The 14,355-nt window shown below is 42.0% G+C and overlaps 1 pseudogene; it reads right to left on the reverse strand.

Annotated features, from left to right (window-relative positions):
- Positions 1–2,168: 2,168 nt before the first annotated feature.
- On the reverse strand, positions 2,169–14,026 carry LOC136515343 (uncharacterized; annotated as a pseudogene).
- Positions 14,027–14,355: the final 329 nt, after the last annotated feature.

Genomic DNA, 14,355 nt, shown 5'->3' on the forward strand with positions numbered 1-14,355 from the left:
TGATCAAAATAAACTTTGTAGATCTTGAGAAGTTATGAAATTTTGTAGTTGGCAACATTTTGATTTGAAATCATCTTGTCATGCAAAAACGACGTTTGAATTTAAAAATTTTAAAATTTGAATTATTCAAAAGACCTCGGATGGAAAAACTTCCTAAATGAAAATTGTAGATCTCCAAAAGTTATGAAACTATGTAGTTGACAACTTTTTGATTTGAAATCATCTTATCATGCAAAACTACATTTGAATCTCTAAAATTTGAAATTCGAATTTTTCAAACGACCTCGAATGGAAAAACTTCCTAAATAAAAATTGTAGATCTCGAAAAGTTATGAAACTTTGTAGTTAACCACTTTTTGATTTGAATTCGTTTAGGACTTTAAACAAATAATTTACTCTCAATTTAAAAAAGCAATTTAAAAAATATGTTATAGAAAAGAAGAAAAAGAAAAAAACTGAAAAAGAAACTGAATTTACCGAGTGCCTCACTTCTCACACCCGGCAAACAAGGGGTTTGCCGAGTGCCAGCTTTTGTACACTCGGCAAACTCCCACTCATATACCCCCGCATCCGGCCGCACACAGCCACACACACGCGCACACCCACCCGCGCCGCACACGCACACAGGCACACCCGTCCCCGGCTGCCGCCGCCACCCCTACCCCCGGCCGCCAAAACTGAAGTGGCTTGTAATCCGACATCTTGAGCTAATCCCAGGATCAAATTCGTGCACCACTTGTTCCCCTCTTCAAAACTGAAGTTTTTATTTTTGTGTGATTTTCGGAGGCATTTTTAGTGATTTTTGGTTCGTCGAATTTGGTTGTGATTGGGGTGAAACTTCTTGAGGGATTTTGGTGCTAGGACATGTGTGATCAAGGCTAGGGTGATCCCCTAACAAATCCTTCACTTGAGCACCACGATTTTGTTTTTGGGGATTTTTCGAGTTCTCGCACGTGATCTGGATTTTCTGGAGTTTGAGCACGAATTGAGCGATGATTTCTTGGGAATAGCTTACCTACTCTGTGGTGATTGCCTGTGCAAAGTTTGGGGACGAATCGTATTGTTTTGGTCGAGTTCCCGTTGAATTTTTGGCGCTCGCCCGTGCCTGTTTCTTGCGCTCGGTCCCAGTTCGTAATTCTCAGGTGCAGCTCGCAGGCGCTGGGGCCTTCACCGGTCAAAACCTGTGTGTGCTCGTGCAGACCCGAGCCTGCTCCATCCGTCTATTTTCAGTTTGGCGCAGCAGTGTCCAGTCCTCGCCGAAGCTCACTCGCCTCTGGTTGGCCGTGCCCAGCTTCCAAGCACCAATCGGTGCTCATCCAGAACCCGTGCACGCACAGCACCAAGAGCAGGAGCACTAGTTCACATTAATTGGATTTTCAGCAGTAGGCTTTTGCTAATTCCATTTTCAATCGACAACTTGGCTGGCTTCTTTCTTTTGCCACAGGGTGCAGGTTTGCAGTGCTTTGGATTCAGAGCAGCAGCTGGACATTGATTCAGTGCTTGTGCAATATAAGCACCTTGCTGTGAATTCATCAGTTTGAGCAGGTAAGCAATAAGTTTCAGTTCTCAAACTGTCAATTGTTACTTTTGTGCTTCACCGACCAATCATCCAGTAATTGTGACATGTTTGCCTGCAGCTCTAATTAATTATTCTAGTGCTCGGTTCATACATGCTTGGAATTAAATACTTGTTTAATCCTTCCTAGCTTTGAAATAGGATGCATGTGTGTCGGCAGTAGAACTGCTTCTGTACCTTGCTAGTTCTCTAGATCGATTCTCTGTTTTGAAGTATTTCTTTGTACTGAACTTAGCATATCTACACTGTCATCTATTTAACCTTGCACATAATCGAAAGGACATGGATTACAGTACATTTGAACTATTTAATTGTAATTTATGCAACCTCTGGACTGTTTAATTGGGCGTGATGATGTTGGTGTAATTTACTTTTTTGTATATATGCTCCTAGACATTCACTAATTTGCTGCTTAATTGCAGCAGTATTGTAGTATTAGGTGAGTGTGTTTAAGGATAAGTTACCTTTTGCTGCACTTTATAACCAGAAACGAAATGGTTGTAGTAGGTGAGTGTGGCTAATGATTTGTGCTCTCTAAACTATACCTTTTCTTTCAGTTCCACACATTTTATTCACACTCATGGTATTACAATTAAACTGAAATGATTTGTGCTATCTGAACTATGTGTCTTACCATATAAAGATTATGTGTTGTGTTTGTGAGGACTCTGGGCAGTCCAGACTTCAGTACATGTTCCAGCACAGGACGTCGGTGTCGTAGGCTAAGTGGAGCATGGCGTCCAACGAGTCGCTCTTCAGCATCCAGGGCGCCAGCGACCTGTACCCCAGCAGCAGGTCGCACTTCGACTTCTACTACTACGAGGCCATGGCGGAGGCAGCGGACTCCAAGCTGTCGTCCCAATGTACTGCACTGCACCGTGATGCCCGTTCTTGATCTTGTCTTGTCGGCAACGACCGTGCAAATTAAGCAATCACCTGCATGTAGACTGGCGGAGACGTCGCCAAGGAAGAAGGACGTCGTCAACAGCGCGCTATACCAGCCGTTGGAGAAGGAGCGCGAGCAGCAGCCGCCGCCGCAGCTCGAGCCCCCCGTGTCGGCCTTCATGGAGATGACGACGTAGGAGGAGCGGCGGAGGAGCGACACCGGGTGCTGTTGCTGCGGCTGCTGCTGGCTCGATTGCTCCTGGTGCTGTCGATGCCCGTGGTGGCGATGCGGCTGCTGCTGTTGCAGCTGCTCCTGCCCCAACTTCTGCCGGTGCAGCTGGTGCCTCTGCTCATGAGAGAAATTGGCATTTGGATCTGACAAACTTGGTGCCAAATGGGAGCTTTAGATGGGTATCTAACCTCCTTGAGAGGTTAGATCCCTTTCGGCGCCTCCTGCTTGTGTTTTTGGAGGATTATCTGGCAGACAGGGCTTGGCATGTGCACGTCAGCTGGAACAGTAGTATATGCTGAGAAAAAATATTTTTTTTCTTTGGAAAATAGATTTGCCGAGTGTAATATCAAAAAAACACTCGGCAAACAGTAACAGTATGCTGAGAAAAAAAATATTTTTTTTCTTTGGAAAATAGGTTTGCCGAGTGTAATTCCAAAAACACTCGGCAAACAATAATCCTTTGCCGAGTGTATTTTGGAAAAACACTCGGCAAACCACTTTTTTTTTGCCGAGTGTCAAATTTGACACTCGGCAAACCATTTGCCGAGTGCGCGATAAAAAACACTCGGCAAATAGCTGTTTGCCGACTCTGTAGATGTCGTGTGCTGTTTGCCGAGTGTTACACTCGGTAAAGCCTTTGCCGAGTGTTTTTTGGTCTTTGCCGAGTGCCTATGGCACACGGCAAAATCTCTGTTTCCGGTAGTGACTGTAGCACCACATTGTCAAATCGTGGACTAATTAGGATTAAAAAATTCGTCTCGTAAATTAGTCTATATTTAATACTCTATGCATGTGTCTAGATATCCGATGTGACAGTGGCTAAAGTCTAGGAGGGGGAATAAACATAGCCTTAATCAAGGTGGCTGCAACTCACATGCTTAATCATTCACAATAGTTTAATTTGATGAACTCAACGGCCCACGAGTTTTTTCAACGTTGCAATTTAAAAAGATTATGAGCAACGGGGCTCATCAGGAAGTAGTCAGCTATATATAGCATATGACAAAGTTGGCTGCAAGCATTTATTTTTTGTATATATATTACTTTGTTTCTGACACATGGGTCCATCCAAAGGAATATTTTTTTGTTCTTGCTGTTGGGGCATCTTTGTGTACCTTTCATCTTTCATTGTCATAATACTGATCCAAAATATATAGTACATAGGATGAAGCCCATTTTCTCCCCTCCATTTGGCAACAAAAAACAGAAGAATGCATGGATCTCATATAAAAATTCTGCAAACATTATTAAAATATGTGCAACCGACTTTTCTAGAACATTTACCACTGTTTTACTTAAACTGATTATTCTTTTTGCATCAATTGTGTTTACTAGATGTACCGTTATTAGCAGTTTTTGTACAGTTACGGAGCACACTAAAATATGTGTTTACTTTCATGCATTCTTTTTTCTGTTCGTTCTAAAATATGTGCTGCCACCAAGTTTTCTGTACATACTGTATGACTTAAACCACTAGTTTACATGAAAGGTTATTATTCTATTTTTCATAAGTTCTTTTTGTGCCACTATGCCTTGAATAGTTTTTTGCATCGTATAAATTTTAAAATCAATAGTGAAAGGTGCTTTAAGATGTTATGTTCGTTCGAATGTCCAAATTAAATAAAAATGAGGAATAGAACAAAACAGCCGTGTAGCAACCAATTAACTGGCGAATTATGTCCCCTATATGGATGGCATGGACGACCACTCATGCAGAGTTCAAATTTGACAAGCATGAAGTGTGAACCTAAACTATTATAAATCAAATTGAGTCCAAAGTACGACTGCCCCTCTGAATGAAATAAAAAAAGTTGGTCCCTAGCTATAACCTTTTTACTTGTTCTACCCTTGTCATCATCAATAAACTAACATATCATGTGGATCAGTGGATGTTGTCATGGGCAGGGAGAAGTAGAGAAACCACTCTAGCAGTGGACATGACAAAAAGCAAGAGAAGCACATACACATGCGTCTAAGGGACTAACTAACTAACTAACTAACTAGCTAGTGGCGCCGCTAGCTTATTTTAAGAGGGCGTTTAGACGATATGATGAGCTATAGTGCCAACCTGAAAAGAGCCCACCTTTGTTGGCAGCCAGGGATCGATCAGAGGTGAGGTGCATGCATGCATCTTGCATGCATTATGCTTAGTAGTAATTGATATGATATGTATGTTAGTTTGTCGATTCCACTAGCTATACTGCTCCGGTAGTACGTCATTACATCGACTGGTCCAAGTCTTTTCATTACCAGCATTATTTACTTGAATTTTCTAGCAAATCAATCACCATGCATTATTGAAAATTTGAAACTAACCGATTTTGTTTTTTCTGCTCTTGGTGGACGATCTTACGTTGTTGGCATGTGTTTCACTTGCTCTGAAGTACGTACGTGACCATGTCAGTATAATGCCAATGAATATTTTGCCTCACGCCTGGTCTCTGTTGGCAAAATTTGAGAAGATGCATGCATTGCATGGATGCACTGGTACTTCTTTATTTCTAGCTTCTCGTAGCTGTATACGGAAGACCATTCTTCTTTCGGATTTCACACTCACACGTGATGGCGACCTCTAGCTACTCCCTCTCACCTATAGGTGGTAGGAAGTAACATGTGACAGTTCGAGTAGTGCAAATATCTTTGCATTCTCACTACTCCTATATCTCAGATGCCTGATTTTTTTTGTTATTGTTCAGGCAACATATAATTTTGTCATTGTTTGGCTATAGAAAAGATTGTTCATTGTCTCTTATGAGTTGTCCTTTTAATTGAACTAGTTTGTCTCTTGTGAGTTGTTGCCTGAAAATTCCTAAAAGTCTAAGATATAGCAACTGCCTTATGCATTTATCATCCTTTTTTTATAATGTACATAAGAAAACTATATGTAACGACCAACGTTTCGAATTGGGGAATAGTAAAACAAACCAGTAACTTTGTTTCTTTTAGCTCATAGTCGATTGATTGATCATCATGGGCAGGCACGCATGTTTCACTCTTGCTCCCAAATAAGTGACCAATGATTTGCCCCACATGTGCTAATAATAATTACTCCTTCAGTCCCAAAATACATGACGTTTTGGCATATCCAAAGTACGCAGGTGAAATAGTTAGTTAGAAAGACAAACTCTCTTTAAGGTGTTAGATGGATGTGCACGAACATGTATAGTTCACGTAAGGATCGTTCCTACTGATTTTTTTTTCTTGATATGTCTGTACATGCCTATGCACGTGCAGTGATGACGTGGCGGGACCATGACCAGTCCAGCTATGCACGTACGTTGACACGTGGGTCATATGCGTGCAGTGTGTATGTGTCCTGGCAGCATGTTTACACTGCGGGGAATATGTACATGGGGGTGCGCGTTGCGCGTTGGGTAATATGTTGTATCATGTATCATCGATCAGTGATAAGGGCCGTTAGTTATGTTGGTACAACAATGACCTGGCTCCCTGTGTTGGCCCAGCAATAAGAGCCTGATTGGTTACTCGTACAAGACTTGCATTGCACTGAGAGTTATCGAGCATAGGCTACGCCCGTAGTAATCTGTACGTGTTTGGTTGTACTGCACGTCTGATTTTGGCATGGGCATTTCATCCGAACATCCTCCCTGCATGAGCTTCCCGCTGGCTAGAGCGATATCGACGACGTACATACTCCGCAGGAAACGTTGACTCCAAGATGGTTGTCGTTGTTGACGTAGGAGAACTCCATGTCATGTCCAGCACGTACCGTGGCCGAACACCCAGCTGGTCTCGTCATTTGTGAGCTGCTGCAGCCTGCAGGAGGCCGGAGGAGGTGGGCACGGCCGCACCCTGGTCGTCACGTGGTTCTAACGTGCGAAGCCGGCGAACTAAGCTGCAATAATCTACGCCGCCGAGCATCTGGGATTCTGACGCGCTAGTTAATCTGCGCTAGAGAATACACTGATGTGTGTATATATAGAAAATTTTTCCTACTCCTTGCCACCTAGTTTACACTGAAAGAGCCTTCCAACGTGGTGCCCGATGTGCATTAGCGGGTTAATTAAGCGGACCCGTTAATATAATGAATATAAGGAGATTCGGTCGTCATTTGCGGGCGTCCAGCGGCTACCTTGCGGCGGCGGCGGCTTTTCTCGCTCCAATAGCCTGACACCGCCCGCCGGCCACGATGCTGTGCTTCGATCTGAGATTAGGCTGTGTTCGGCTGGCTGGTTTTTTTTTTCAATTGAAACAGTATTTTTTTCTCACAAAAGACCATTATAAACAGTATTTTTATTTCAACATAAATAGTATTTTTCATACCAGCCGAACAGTAATGCGGTTCATTGATGCAGTCTAGGTACAGTAGATTGAAACTCATGTGCTGCTTGCTTCCCATCTGACGCGGCACTGAAGGCTAGCACATCGGTGAATTCAAAGATGCTTTTTATTGCCTTTTCCTTCCTCTCCCTCCTACCCAGATCTGATGCCTTGGTTTCATTTTTACGGACTGAAGTACCACGTACATGATACTCTTTTCATGTTCAGGAATCAGGATCACTTGATCCTTATTTTTCAGATCGATCGGAGTATCACTTGATACAGCAGCGATACTAATGACTAGAGTATCACTGGATACTTTTTCAATATAATATCACTTCATCTAGATTTTTTTTCTTTCAGATTGGAGGACGTATCACTTGATACTGGATTGGCGACTTCTAGAAGCATCCACTTCTACAATCTAAGTCTATTAGCGGCTCTTGCTTTGTGCTAAAATTAATCACGAGGCCGCAGGCAAGATGGCCCATGTGCCTGGTCTGATGCACCCCCGCCGCCCCCTGTCGTCTAGACATACTTACAATATAAAGTACGTGTACATACTTACGGTATAAAGTATATGTGCTTGTTTTTTTGAAGTAGTATCTGTACATACTATTTTTATTTTAAAGTATTGGTTCGCTGGTCTGAAACTTGGCTGAAACTGGCTGAAAACACTGTTCTGGCTGAAACGTTGTGAGAGAAAAATACTTGGCGCGTTCGGCTGGTCAGGTTTTGACTGGTTTTGGATGATTTTGGATGGTTAAATAGTATTCTGTGAGGGAGAATAAGCTGAAACAAGCTGAAACATGCGGAAACGAGCCGATACCCTACTAGCCGAACGTCTTGACTGTTCCGACTAAAAAAAGAAGCCAAACAAGCCAAATTTCAGACCAGCCGAACGAGGCCCAAGTTGGACTAGTACTTGTTTATGCTTTTTTAACGAAAATCATGTGTGCGATAGTTTCGAAGAAATATGCTAATGAGCGTCGCTAACTAAACCTGGCCAGCTTGTTGTTTAGATTAAACAAAGTATAAATACATACCCATTGCCGCAAGAAGTATCCATGCATACTTCTAAAAAATTAGGTATATACACATACTACTGTTTAATGCACACATTTCAAAAAAATTACCAACGCAACGTCAAAAGCAAACCTGATCCGTTTTTCACGGAAGTTATCAGCATGCGTCACCTGATATTTCTCAACCCGTTAGCTTCTCCTGGTTGACGACCCGAGGCTGTACGGTGTGTACATGGGAGCAGTTATTCCTGGGAGTATAGAAAACTCGATATATATATATATATATATATATATATATATATATATATATATATATATATATATATATATATATATATATATGGGAGAGGTGCTATTCAGCAGCGGCTACAAAATAAGTATTCTGTAGCCACCTCTATTACCATAATTTTATATACTAATTTACCATAATGTCAATACATATTACGATAGTTGGGTTACTATAACCACATGGGAATATTATCATAACGTTATAGTAAACCACTTAGTAAGGAGTTACTGTAAATTCGTAAATTAACATAGTACTTATCGTAACTCAAAGTGGCTACAGAATAAGTTATTCTGCAGCCAGCTATAGGATAGAGTTCTATTATAATATATATATATATTATATATTATATATATCTATAGATAATATATATATATATATATATATATATATATATATATATATATAATATATATATTAAGATACTCTAGATCTTTACTATGTACTTTTTTTTTTTCAAAAGAGCACATTTTTTCTAGTATATATTATATAATATTATGATAGTAGCATATAAAATAAGTATAACCATATTCTTTAATTATACATACATACTTGCCATACATTATACCCTAGATGGTCTAGTATGATGATATACTTCATCTATATACACTTCATTGTGCCATATACGTCATAAATCTATAGATATACACATAAGAGTAACTACTCTCTGGGAGTAGAAAATAATTTATATATATATATAACACGAAGGGATTTGCAGGTCAATCTCTCACCCTATTCGCTTGTTGGTTTTAGCCAGGCTTATTCAACCAGCCAACAGTGTTTTTATCTCACAACAAACCAGCACTAGCCAGCCCAAACCAACCTAGAAACCAACCAGCGAACACGCTGGCTTGTCATTGGGCCACGTCTCTTCCAATTCCCAGCCGTCGGATCGTTCTACGTACAGTGAAAAATCCTAGCGTGTGCCAGCCATAGGGAGTAGAGGCGCGTGCTTGATGTTGCTGTCACAGACACCTGTGACCTGCCAGCGGAAGCCGCTGCCACAGCCCACAACGCGTGGGGCCACGATTCCATTCCCCGGCAGTCGCGCACGGCCGCCGGAGTCAATGGGCCTGAGAGCCCACCTCTATTTCCCGATGCGCTATTGTTCGGCCGACGCGGGCGATGGTTGCCGCTAGCGGGCCGTTGGACGCCGAGTAGCAGAGTGGGCTCGACTGCTGGAAGATGGGCAGGGCCGGTGGACACGACGGAGACTCTCTGCCGTCGCCGTCTCGCCGTTGGCCATGCCCGTTGCTCACATGGTGTTCGGTTCGATAAAATGCCATCGTGATAAGCGCCGTTTCTTTCAGTCCTTTTCATTCGTGGCATACCCTTCTGTATGCCAATCTGCATTTTGTACCAAATGCCTTTTCTTAACTGTGGAGAGTGGAGACACAAGATATTCTCTAGGCATTGCTGCTGCTCCCTGCACCATCTATGCAAATCTACCCTTCCCAAAAAAAACCCCTACCTTCAGCGTACTACGTATTTACTAATGTATATAATTTATACATTTGTCAAACATAAAGGATGGATGTCTTACATCTAAAATGAATAACTTCTGAGACGATTAATGAAGGCACAAGTGCTGGTGATTGCACATACAATATATTTACTTATCATTGTCCTGCAGTGCAATACACGCTTTATACATGTGAGAGTAGTAGAGCATGGAATATATTTTTTTTCCCATAGATTAAGATAAGCCATACGATAAAATTACTGGAACAACTCTATAATATACCTGTTGAAGTTTGTATATTAAGATGTATAAAGGTTTAAGTGACCAGCAAAATCTCAGTTTTATCATAGCCTGCCACGGGGGTACCCGGAGCAGTTTGTTCGGGCTTCAGCGTATGCAGAACTCGACGGTAAACGCAAGAGACAGTCGATTTATCCTGGTTCGGGCCCTCGACCGTGATCGAGTAATAGCCCTACGTCCAGTCGGCGTTAGCCTTTTGCGTTGGATTGATTGTAAAGTGTTGTCTCTAACTCCCAGGAACCCCGCCCTCCTTTATTATATAGTCAGGAGGTCAGAGTCCTATTCGGTTTACAATAAGAGTTCCTAGTACAATTACGGAATAATTATGCTACTAAGATTACGTGGAAATAATCCTAGTTAGTCTATATCTTCTCCTTTCCTTATAGGGTATCCCGTGGGTCCCGTATCGACACATCTCTCTCTCAATCAATATGCATTCAAATAAACACCAAGAGAACCTATAGACTGTAGTTGCAATATGGACACGTACACACCTATCTTCTTTGCATTTCTAATGAATGTTTGCAATTACAATCATATTAATCACAAACATGCATGGGTCATAAAAATAACCTTCGTGCTTCATCGTACACCGGCCACACTCGCCATAGGGAGGCCGACCACAACCAGGGTACGTAGGCTCAGGGCCGTCTCTTGGAGGACGGCAGGAGGTGCGACCACTAGTAGGCCTGGGCGTTCGGTTTTACCGAACCGAACTGATCGGTTCTTTGGTTTTTAAGAAAGTTCGGTTCTCAGAAAACTCGGTACCGACCAAGTTCGGTTTCGGTTAGTTCAGTTCAGTTCTCGGTTCCAACCGAACTAACCGAACAATTATTGAACATGTTACATTAGAAAAATTCAGCAACATTTTGGCTGTTTTCAAGGCATAAATGACATGGCAACATATGCAAATCAATAAGTCACAATCAAATAACCACAACCAACACATCAGCACATTCAGAAATCACAAGTTCACAACCCAATTACTGATCTCTTGGTACCGATTTACAAGTTCCTCCCATTGGTTTCGGTTCTTCCGATTTAACCGAACAAAGTTCGGTTCCCAGGAACCGAGAACCGAACAAGTAACCGAAATTTCGGTTCTCGGTTAGTTCGGTTCGGTTCTCTCGGTTAGTTTGATTCGGTTCTCGGTAAAATTTGTCCAGGGCTAGCCGGGGGGGGGGGGGGCATGAGAGAGTGTGGGCCTCTGCTCCGCCGTGGCCGGGCGGGGCCTCATTGCCTCCGAAGAGGCACGTAAGCGAGCTCTGCTGGCCCTAGTATATAGTTGCCTGAGGCATGCGGAAGCAAAGACGCTGGTGCCCTTCTGGCCTTCTCTCCTCGCAGAGGCGACCTCGGCACGGCGCGTCATCATTGGAGCGAAGCATGCGGGCGGTGGTTCAGGCAATTGAGTTGCGCGAGCAAGCGGCACTGGGGCAGCGTAGGAGAGCGGTGGGCGGCGGCGTGGGAGAGGGTGTGTGCGGCGTGGGAGACAGCGAGTAGTAGCGCCAGCGCCGATGCGAGCGCGCCATGGGTGGCGGCGGCCTGTGCGAGCGCACAACAGGGCGACGCGGTGGCACAGAAGGGTTATGCGGTGGCTTTGTTTTTTTCTAAGAGAGAAACGCGGTGGCTTTGTTTTTTGTGAGAATCACGTGGTGGCTTTGTTGAAAGGAGAGGGAGCGCTGCATGCCGTATGGGCTTGGCCCAAAACGTTTTGTCATTTACCCCCATTTCTTCCTTAAAGGAATCTTAAAATATGGTTTACTTTAATCATGACCAATAGTATGATTTAATTAGTATACGCAACCAAGTTAAATAATTAGGGACACTATGGACACAAGAAAGAAAGAAAATAATAAGTAAGGGTATTATAGACATTTACCATCTTTCACCCCTTCCCGACAAACAGAAGGAGCTTCAGCTTCTTCAAAGGAGCCACTTTTTCATAGGAGCCAGAGACGGAGCTGTTTTTGGAGGAGTCAGAGCCCTGCCAAGATTTCTTTGAAAACCTTACTTTGATGAAGTGATGAAACTTTTACGAAAAATTATCTCTAACAAAGAAATCAAACTTATTATTGAACTGTTCATTTAGATATAGTTGATATACAGAATAAAGAATAAAGAACAAGAGGGCATCCAAAATATAGTTAACGCATACAAACAAATTAAACAAACATACTAGCAGTGAAATTGTTTGTATGTAGCCCATATAGAAATAGTACAGCACTTCACACCATATATTGTCTTCAACCAGCATAGTTTTACATCCACCTTTTGATATTAAATTATAGATAACTCCATCACTAAAACTACAGAAGAGAACTGGTTGTTGTCAACTGATCTCTTGTCTAGGTAACTACTTTGTTGCTCACCATGGTTGCCCCTTGGTGATGTTGTTCAAGGCAACTTGTCCATCAAAGTCATAATAGTTTGTGTTCTAAGCACTGCCGGCGAAAGAAAGCACCTCCCAGCTAGGTGAAGTATTCTGCACCATCATTGGAGCTACAGAAGGACTAGTTGTTGTCTGTTGACCTCTAGTCCAAGTGGCTACTTGGTTATTGCTCGCCTGGTTAGCACAAGCGAGGTTGTTCATGGCATCATATTGTCCATCAAACTCATAATAGTTTATGTTGTTAGCACTGCTAGTGAAGGCGAGCGCCTCCCATCCAAGAGAGTTAGTCTGCACCGTAGTTGGATCTATGGATGAGCTGCCTATTATGTGCTGACCTCTAGTCCAGGTGGCAACTTGTCTACTGCTCTCCTGTCTAGTATGTGCGAGTTTGTTCAAGACAGTGTGTTGTCCCTCAAAGTCATAATAATTTGTGTTGTAAGCATTGCGACCGAAGGCGAGAGCCTCCAAACTAGAAGAGTTCTTTTGCACCCATGGCTCTGTGTCATAGAGGCCGACATCATTGATGGTGAAGCGTTGTTTCCTAGTGGTGCACTCCTTCTATGGAAATACTTCTGTGCATGGCTGCAGATCTGGATTGGCGTCCTTGTGGGGACAAAGTACCTAGATATGTTCTTCCAGCTACCACGACCAAACACTTCTAGGCCACAGAGGAAATTCCTGCAAATATATGGTTTAGAATTAACAAGTTAGATGATAACATATGTCTTGTTCATACGTTCAATATTGGTGAAAACAAAATCTCAATGCCTCATGATATGAAATACTATACTTACTATGTCCCTGAATAAATAGATTCCTGAAGTTGTCTTAAGTCAATCTTTTTAAACTTTGACTGAATGTCTAGAAAAAATGTTAAGATTTATGGTATCAAATTAGTATAATTAGATTTAGCATAAAATATATTTTCACAAGGTGCTCATTTTATGCCATAGATGTTGTTACTTTTTTCTATAAAGTTAGTTAAACTTAAAAAAGTTTGACCGGCATAGATTTTAGGAATTGATTTATTTGGTGACGGAGGGAGTACACCACTAGCTTATTACTTGTACAAAAAATTAACACTAAAGATGTAACAAACATTTCAAAAAATAGAGCAGAAATGAATTACTTGTGCTCATCTTGAGTCCAAGCTATCACTGGGTTTTGCCTCTTTTTCTTAGGAACAATATTCAGCTTGTGCGGTGGTTCCTCTACCATCTTCATGGCCTCCACATCATCTAGTATATAACCATGAAACATGTTGTCCATGTTTGTATCCTCCGTTGGCGTCCCAAAGTTATCATTCACAAGAGCATTGCTCACCACAACTTGTTGGTTGTTGCTCTGCATTGTATTCATCTCATCTACTAGATGAACATATAATTGAATTACCTGATGCTTCTCTTTGCCTGGGAACCTTTCTTGGAGCTCATCAACAATGTCACTGTGCTTCTTGTTTGTGTCATTTGTGTAGGTGTTGTTGGTGTTGTGACTAGCGATGAATGACTTCACCATATCTATTTCGGAGGCGTTCCACACACCATTGAAGTTGGGATCCATGGGTAGTGAGGGTTGAGTACTACACAACAAGTTAATTGATGGAACACGATGCAGGGATGGAGAAAATGGCAAGCACAAGGCCAAGTATTTATAGGCCATATGGTGAATCTTTTAGTATTGGTTCCAATTTATTGTACAATAAAGTTTTATATATAGTCAAACAAGATTTTTTTAAATCATAATCCTAAAGATATTTAGCATCTGAATTCATTTCTCAGTGATACACTAATTTTGTAGTTGACGTACTTCAATTGCTCAGATGAATGACCAAGGACGCATGACACGTAAAAGTAATTCATAGTAACATAATGACTAGTTTCACTAAAGAAATCTAATTTGACAATAGAAGGTCTTTCGGC

Source organism: Miscanthus floridulus, chromosome 17 (genome assembly GCF_019320115.1).
Source record: "Miscanthus floridulus cultivar M001 chromosome 17, ASM1932011v1, whole genome shotgun sequence".
NCBI lineage: Eukaryota > Viridiplantae > Streptophyta > Magnoliopsida > Poales > Poaceae > Miscanthus > Miscanthus floridulus.